The sequence below is a fragment of the Aethalodelphis obliquidens genome, unplaced genomic scaffold (assembly GCF_003676395.1).
Source record: "Aethalodelphis obliquidens isolate GAN/ISIS:26980383/991018 unplaced genomic scaffold, ASM367639v1 scaffold17, whole genome shotgun sequence".
Taxonomy (NCBI): Eukaryota; Metazoa; Chordata; class Mammalia; order Artiodactyla; family Delphinidae; genus Aethalodelphis; species Aethalodelphis obliquidens.
The window spans coordinates 17,716,752-17,725,820 of NW_020837961.1; positions in this window are offsets into that span (position 1 = coordinate 17,716,752).

Below are 9,069 nucleotides of genomic sequence, written 5' to 3' on the forward strand. Positions count from 1 at the left end.
GCCCTACCTTTGTGCTCTGTTTTTTGTGTTTAGTCATGCTGGCTCTGCACCTTTGTAAAAGAATGTTGCCTATAGCCTGAAATATACGTGATAGCCCATTCTCAAGGCTCTGCCTCGCAGACTCCACCTTTAAAGGTATAACACGTTTCCATTCATACAGAGGTAAAAAACTACAGAACAGAAAATAACAATTGTCTTGTTGGAGGTGTATAGGAACATTGTGACCAGACCTACAGGGACAGCTGCAAGAACAAAGGATTCCGGCACCAAGAAGTTTGAAACAACCAGCCACACCCCCTCCCCTTGTAGTATGAAAGAAGCGTAAATTCTAACTCGGGTAAGAAAATTCTTTGGGACACGTCCACCATCTCAGCCTGCTGGCTCTCCGCATAAAGTAACTATTCCTTGCCCCAACACTGTCTCTCAATCTACTGGCCCGTCATGCATCAAGCAGTATGAGCTTGGACTCAGTAGCAGAAGGAAGAAGCTTCAAGAAGATGCTGGACTTCCTGCGATCACAGTGTGTGAATTTCAAGTATTTAATTATACAAGTATTTGATCTATGACTCTACTTGCACTCGAAAATGGTGGACTGTGTTATTACAATTGTAGTAGGAAATCAAACATATCTCTGGTCAGTTCTTACTGACCAGTAGATTGTTACTTCTGATCCATTGTGTATTTCAGAACTAAAATATATTCATTCTTGGAACAAGGGAACACAGATTGACAACTACTTTGTTTTTTCACCCCAGTCTAAGTTTAAATAACTACAATACAACATTAAGAAATATCTCATACAGATACACTGTTGGTCACATATATATTTATTTGTCAAAATAAATCTGTACATTAACATGAAATAGCAATGAGTGCTATATTCATGTTTTTTTCACGAATGCTTGTGCTTAAAGTAACACTAGCTGAAGTACTTGTGCCACGCTAATCTAGCAGCCATGTGAAGAATAATGACTTGGAATCTATAAGACTTTTCCAAAATCTCAACGGTTTTTCACTAACACCACAATACCTGATTTGAAAGGCTGTGGAGGATTATTTTAAATTCTTAAGGAATAGAATTGCCTGATGAAAAACGTATCTGTAGAATTTGTAGAAAGCACTTGTAGAACAGTCTATAAAGAATGATGTGAAGATAAGGAGATTCACAATTTTAAGCAAATTATTTACTACTGCTGGAGACCAGAGGAAACATGGTTAACTCCAAGGAGGGAAGAGAGAAGAGGGTCCTCCTGGAGCTTGTTCAAGGGAAGAATGGAGCAACTGGAGTCAGGTTGATAGAGGAAAACTGTAGAAGAGGACTTGCTGGTTGACAAAAGCAAGATAACTGCTTGAGAAAAAAAGAGTAAACTGAGAAATGGGAGACCTGGTTAAAAAGAGAGGTGAGATCAAATAATTCTGTTCTTTTTCTTGAGACCTTTTCAATTCTTTTCCTCTAGGTTTAAATCATAAACTTTAACATAGATGGTTCAGGCATAAACTGAAGCCATGCTTGGAAGACCAAGATGCTGTGCCCTGGAGTTTCGGAAGCTATACTCCAACTATACATTTGGTTTTTAGGCTTGCTAGTTTTAACGGTGCCATACTGCTGATGTGTATTTTTAACTGTTGTTGTTCCTATCAATCCTTGTCAATTCTAAAGAACTGCTCCATTTCCAGAGACTTTGCTGTGGTAAAAAAGCAACTGACAAGCACCTAGTACATTGCACCCTGTGGGTACTCCATAAACACTTGTTTCCTGCCTGGCTGAATGTGTCTTCAGGAATGTAGGCAATAAACCCAACTGCCTTAAAAATAACAGATGGTGGTATCTGGTAGGTGTTCCCCCTGAGGCTTTGTTAAGTATGTAACTTATGTCAGGAGGCAACTGAATCTTGCTGCCTGTTCAAAACAAGTAATACTTCATACGTGCATATGTGTGAAGGAATGAACTAAAGTCACATTGGTTCCTAATCACTTGAGACTTGTATGAGGATTAGGAAAAGCCAGCCACAATGAGGGAAACGGCTGACGTTTGCAAAATTGGTCAAGCCAAGGGGTCGAGATGTTGTGAGGTAACATTAAACTTGGATGGAGCTTGAATTAGTGTGTTAATGACTTGGTTGTTAGGAATGAAGGGGAAATGAGGAAAGTTGTGGGGAGGACAAGAGCAGGTACATATCAAAAATGTCGCTCATATTCCTGCCATGTTCTCTTCCTAAAGTTTAAAACCTTAAATTATGATACTTCTTTGCTTAAAGCCCCACAATTAATAAGAAAAGAAATGTGACATGAATATTAAGTTCTGGGGCGAGTGAGGCTTTCTAAATCATGAAAGAACAATAGATTTAACTACACAAATCTTTAAAATGTTCTACATAAAAATAAAGGTCAAATTAAAAAAATGAGGAACATATTTTCAGACATTCAGTGTTAAATTGTTAATATGTCAAGTACCCCTAGAAATAATACGAAAAATCACTAAACACCAACACAGAAATGAGATAGTTCTCAAAAGTGAAAATGCACATAACTAACCACCTTTCCTTTTTTAAAAAAAAGTTCAAAAAGATTTCTAATTGGAAGAATACAAATTAAAACAATTTTATCTATCAAGTTAGCAGAGATTTTAAAAAAAATAAGAGTGTAGAATATTAGTCATACTTTCTAATGGGAAAAAGAAGATGAGCAGGTTTCTTTAGAATCATAATAATAATGTTTTAAAAATTCAGTTTCCCACCTTTGCCTGTCAGTATGTCATATAAATTCCTCCCTGCCCATTGCTCCTGATTTTCTCACGTCTGTCTCCTTTCCAAGTTGTTGTCCAGACAAATTGGAATTTGCAGTTCTCCAAATGTGCCATGTTTTTTCACATGTTCAGGGCACCCAGCCTGGAATGTGTTCTACCTTTGTTCACCTGGCAAATTCCTATTCACTCCATATGACCCACTCTCGACATCCCTATTAAATCTTCCCAGCAGCTTTCCCATTATCCTCTTCTCCCCACCACCTCAATAAAGAAACTCTCTCTTCTGCATCTTAACTATATTTCTATTTTTCCGTATTTTCTACCACATTTTATTAATTTAGTTACATACATATCTTCTTTATTAATTAAATTATAGATTGCTTGAAGAACAGATATGGTGTTTTAATCATTTCTGTATCTCAAGTTTCTGCCACTGAATTTGATAAAAGAAATTGTTTGCTGATATGAGGTGAATTAAAACTTTTAAACCTCTGTTGGCTGCTTCAGTGTCACACTGGCATATATGCAGCAAAAGTATACCCTTAAACTAGATCATTGCACACACACACACACACACACACACACAAATATCTTCTCTATGAGTGCCTAGTTTAGAGCTTTTGTTAAACTGTAGATTTTATATATGCAATTTCCATCAAAGTATTTTAAAACGTAAAAACTATATTATTTGCTGAGTATTCACAAAACTATACCCTCGACGCTTAAGAAACCCATTCCTTTCACTCTGGAACTACCATCAGAGAAGAATATTACAAACAGACTTAATGGCTAACTAAATAGAGCTGTAATAAGAACTCAGTACTTAATGCTTCAGTTTGCTTCCCTAGGCCCCATGACTTGCTAAAATGTCAGAGAGGCATACCCAGTTATTTTCACCCACAATTTTTTATTTACCCCAGAAAACACTTCTTCTTATTGCCATAAAAACAAATGCCAAAAGTAATTTTGGATAACAGATTTTATTTCATGTAGGTCACCAAGGGATTCTTGTCAGTCTTAATAGTGTTAGATTTTCAGACAGATTATTCCATGGTAACCTTGATGATATGCATTTTGAGATGCGATTGAAAAGAAGATGTGGTACATCAGTATCTTACTTATCACGGATTCTTGGTGGATGAGTTTATATTAATTCATATTCCATTAGTGAAATGTAGTCCTACAGTCACCTGGCTTTTAACATTTTAAATATTTTAGAAGGAAAAAACTTCCTAAAATATACTTTATGCTTTTTTGGATCCATAAAGAGGAAATCAATTAATTGGAATTTTGTTGATGATTAAGGGTCATCAGTATGAACACATACTGTTGTTTCGTGGTCTCATCCCTTAAAGTCAGCCCTTAGGCATAAACCTGTCCATAGGCATTTTAGGATTTGGCCCTACACTAAGGGATTCCAGATTATCATGCTTTTAGGCTTTTCTTTGTTTTCAGCTGAAACTTAATTTTTGGCTGTTACTAAATCAGTCTCTAGCTCTCACCATGCCAAGTCAAGCTTGTTAAATTGCAATCGTGTTTTACCATATTTCTAACTCAGTCAACTTTGGGAAGACTGAGGGGCTTAATCCTCTCTGGATACAAGTGTCTCTGAGTTTACTTAACAAGATTTCCAGGGTCCCCTGGGCTGGCTGAAGCAGATCAATGCGTGGTTAACTGGGTCCTTCAGGAAGTTGACTGAAGTAAGGTTAGGAGTACAAGAGGTTTATTGGGGACTAAATCTTGAGAAAGGAGAGGAAAGAAGGAAGCAGGCTGGTCAAAAAGGGCCTCAGAATGCAATGCAGATCTAAATAATCCTTGGCCGACCCAACAGGCAGCTCTGAAGCAAACAACATCCATTAGGAAAGTCCCAGGTTGCACAGAAACAGTTGGACCCTAGTCTCCCAGTCAATAATGTTGGGGACTTCCTGGGAAGATGAGGTCTTGGCTAGAAGGCTTAGGTGGAGTCTGAAGAAAGGGATGGCAAGAGGCTATCAGCTTACTGCACTCCTTGCAGCTGAAGGGCAAGTTCTTTCTTAAAGAGAGATCCCAACAGGTGCACCTTCCTGGCTGCACAAGGACATATACCACCTGAAAATATGTCGGAAAAGAGATGCAAGTTCACAGGAAGGTAGGAAAAAGTCATTTTCTGAAACTTTATGAGTTTACGGTTAATGTGAGTGGGTAAAGAAGGCAGAGGAACTGATGGGAAACAATTAGTGAATCTGAGGACTGGAAACGGTAGTGGTCAGGGAAGCACGGGGTTCTGGCTAATTGGGATAAAAGTTAAATAACAACCCCAAGTTAAATAACAAACTGATCAAAATCTTTTTTTTGAATTTTATTTTGTTTTCTTAAACACCTTTATTGGGGTATAATTGCTTTACAATGGTGTGTTAGTTTCTGCTTTATAACAAAGTGAAACAACTACACATATACATATATCCTCATATCCCCTCCCTCTTGCGTCTCCCTCCCACCCTCCCTATCCCACCCCTCTAGGTGGTGAAAAAGCACCGAGCTGACCTCCCTGTGCTATGTGGCTGCTTCCCACTAGCTATCTATTTTACGTTTGGTAGTGTATATATGTCCATGCCACTCTCTCACTGTGTCCCAGCTTACCCTTCCCACTCCTCGTGTCCTCAAGTCCATTCTCTACGTTTGAGTCTTTATTCCTGTCCTGCCCCTAGGTTCATCAGAACCATTTTTTTTTGATTCTATATATATATGTTAGCATACGGTATTTGTTTTTCTCTTTCTGACTTACTTCACTCTGTATGACAGACTCTAGGTCCATCCACCTCACTACAAATGACCCAATTTTGTTCCTTTTTATGGCTGAGTAATATTCCATTGTATATATGTACCACATCTTCTTTATCAATTCATCTGTTGATGGGTGTTTAGGTTGCTTCCATGTCCTGGCTATTGTAAATAATGCTGCAATGAACATTTTGGTACATGACTCTTTTTGAATTATGGTTTTCTCAGGGTATATGCCCAGTAGTGGGATTTCTGGGTCATATGGTAATTCTATTTTCAGTTTTTTAAGGAACCTCCATACTGTTCTCCATAGTGGCTGTATCAATTTATGTTCCCACCAACAGTGCAAGAGTGTTCCCTTTTCTCCACACCCTCTCCAGCATTTATTGTTTGTAGATTTTTTTGATGTTGGCCATTCTGACTGGTGTGAGGTGGTACCTCATTGTAGTTTTGATTTGCATTTCTCTAATGATTAGTGAAAGTCTTACTTTTCTTAGCAGCAAATTCACTTTCCTCGGAAGGACCCAATTTGAAAAGATGTATAGACAGACAAGATATCTGGGGTGGAAGGTAAGACTACCCAGAGTATTAAAGAGTAAGCTTCCTATATTTGTTTTACTTTCTAATTCTGCAATCATGCATTTTAATTCTTTTGAGTGTTTTATTTTTCTTGTTTTTAATTTTTATATAAAATTTAGAATCATCTTGTCTATTTTAGGAAATTGTGTTTTTTTGTACTCACATTAAATATATGAATTAACTTAGGAAGAACTGACATCTTTATAATGTTGAATCTTAGCTGGGAACATGATCAGTTTGTTTGCTTGGTACAATTCTTGTGTATTTTAGAAATGCTTTGAATACTTTCTCATACAGGTTTTATGTATTTCTTATCAGGTTAATTACCAGACATTTTTTGCTAGTGTCATGTATGTAATTTTTGGATTCATTATATGTTGTATTTGGTGGCTTTTATATGTACAAAAGCTATAAATTTGTGAATATTAATTTTAACATCCCTTAACTTACTGAATTTTTTGGTTAATTATCTTGGATTTGCAGTTACTTATTTTTTCTTAAAATAGTAATAATTTCATCTCCTCCTCCTTTCTAACTTCTATAGTTCTAATATCTTTTTCTTGTCCAACTGCATTGACTTATACCTCTAGTATAATGTTAACAGTACTGTAATATTAGTTACAGTAATTAGTATAGCTAATATCCTTGTGTTTTCCTAACTTTGTCAGGAATTTCTCCATTAAATATCATCTCAGCATCTGCAAAGATAATCATAGAATACACTAATACATTTCATTGATGGACTTCTTAATATTGAAATATCCTTGTTTCTCTAGAATGAACTCCTCTTGTTCCAGTTGTGTTACATTTTTTTGTGAGCTCCTTAATTCTATTTTTGATATTTTATTTTGACTTGTTTTTATTGATATACATAAGAAATATTTGTCTGTAGTTTTATGTTTTCCCAGCTTTACTGTCAATATTACATTCACTTCATTAAAAAAGTATTAGAAAGTTTTCTACATTTTCTATGCCCTGGAAAAAAATTCAATATAAATGGAATTAACTACTTCAATATTACTGAATTCCAATAATATTAGAATTAAAAGTTGCTAGAATTCTGCAATGAAACTGTCTGGATGTGATGCTTTTGGAAGACTACCTCTTTGACAACTGTATTTATGGAAATGTGTTTATTGTTTCTATCTCTTCTGAACCAGTTGCAAATGATGTTTTCTTAGAGAATTATCCTTTTTATCTAAGTTCACACGTTATTTGTATAGTTTTTTAAACTCATAGTTTACTTTATTAATTTATGTGATTACTACTTATTTCTTACTCTTTATATTTGTGCATTATTATTTTGTGATTATACTAGTTTGTTTACTATTTAAATTTTTAATGAATTAGGTTGTTTATGTATTCTTTCTTAACTAATTCATTAAAATTTGTTTTTATATTTATTAGTTCATTTTTTCTGTTTTCATTCTTTCTTTCACTTCTATTTTCTAAATTTTGAAGTTTGAGACTTAGTTTGTATCCCCAAATTTTTATTTTTACTGATAAAATTTTCAGCTCTAAGCTTCACTTTGATTAGGGCTTTCACTGTGTCTTATCGTTCTTGTTTTTACCTTGTATTTCCCTTTGGACCAAGAGTTGTTAAAATAGACATTTTACATGTCAAGGAGGGAGAGCCTATTATTTTCTGATTTTGTAAAGATTTCTTGTTTTATTCCATGATGCTCAAATAATTTTGTCTGTAATATTTCTAATTTTTTGGAATTTATTGAGGTCTTATTTTTTGAGGCCAAAAATACTTATAATTTTTTGAATGTACCGTAGACACGTGCAAACAAATGTTCTCTGTTATTAGGGGACTGAGTCTGATATCTGTTCATCAGCTTTACCTTCTTGGTTATGTCATTTAGGCCGGGTGTCAGACCTGTGTCTCTGAGGTGGGACAGCCGAGTTCAGGACACTGGTCCACCAGAGACCTTCCAGCTCCATGTAATATCAAACGGCGAAAGCTCTCCCAGAGATCTCCAACTCAACGCTAAGACGCAGCTCCACTCAAACACCAGCAAGCTATAGTGGCAGATACCCTATGCCAAACAACTAGTAAAACAGGAACACAGCCCCAGCCATCAACAGAGAGGCTGCCTAATATCATAATAAGCGCACAGACACCCCAAAACACACCACAAGACGGGGACCTGCCCACCAGAAAGACAAGATCCAGCCTCATCCACCAGAATGCAGGCACCAGTCCCCTCCACCAGGAAGCCTACACAACCCACTGAACCAAGCTTACCAACTGGAGGCAGACACTAAAAACAATGGGAAGTACGAACCAGCAGCCTATGAAAAGGAGACCTCAAACACAGTAAGTTAAGCAAAATGAGACAACAGAGAAACATACAGCAGATGAGGGAGCAAGGTAAAAACCCACCAGGCCAGACAAATGAAGAGGAAATAGGCAGTCTACATGGAAAAGAATTCAGAGTAATGATAGTAAAGATGATCCAAAATCTTGGAAATAGAATGGAGAAAATACAAGAAACGTTTAACAAGGACCTAGAAGAACTAAAGAGCAAAAAAACAATGATGAATAATACAATAACTGAAATTAAAAATTCTCTAGAAGGAATTAATAGCAGAATAACTGAGGCAGAAGAATGGATAAGTGACCTGGAAGATAAAATAGTGGAAATAACTACCACAGAGAAGAATAAAGAAAAAAGAATGAAAAGAATTGAGGACAGTTTCAGAGACCTCTGGGACAACATTAAATGCACCAACGTTCGAACTATAGGGGTCCCAGAAGAAAAAGAGAAAAACAAAGGACTGAGAAAATATTTGAAGAGAGGTTAACAGCTGACCTATCAGCAGAAACTCTGCAAGCCAGAAGGGAGTGGATATCTCTTTGGGATAGTGATTTTATTTCCTTCAAATATATACACAGAAGTAGAACTGCTGGATCATATGATAGTTCTGTTTTTAATTTTTTGAGGAATCTCCATAGAGTTTTCTTTAGTGGCTGCACC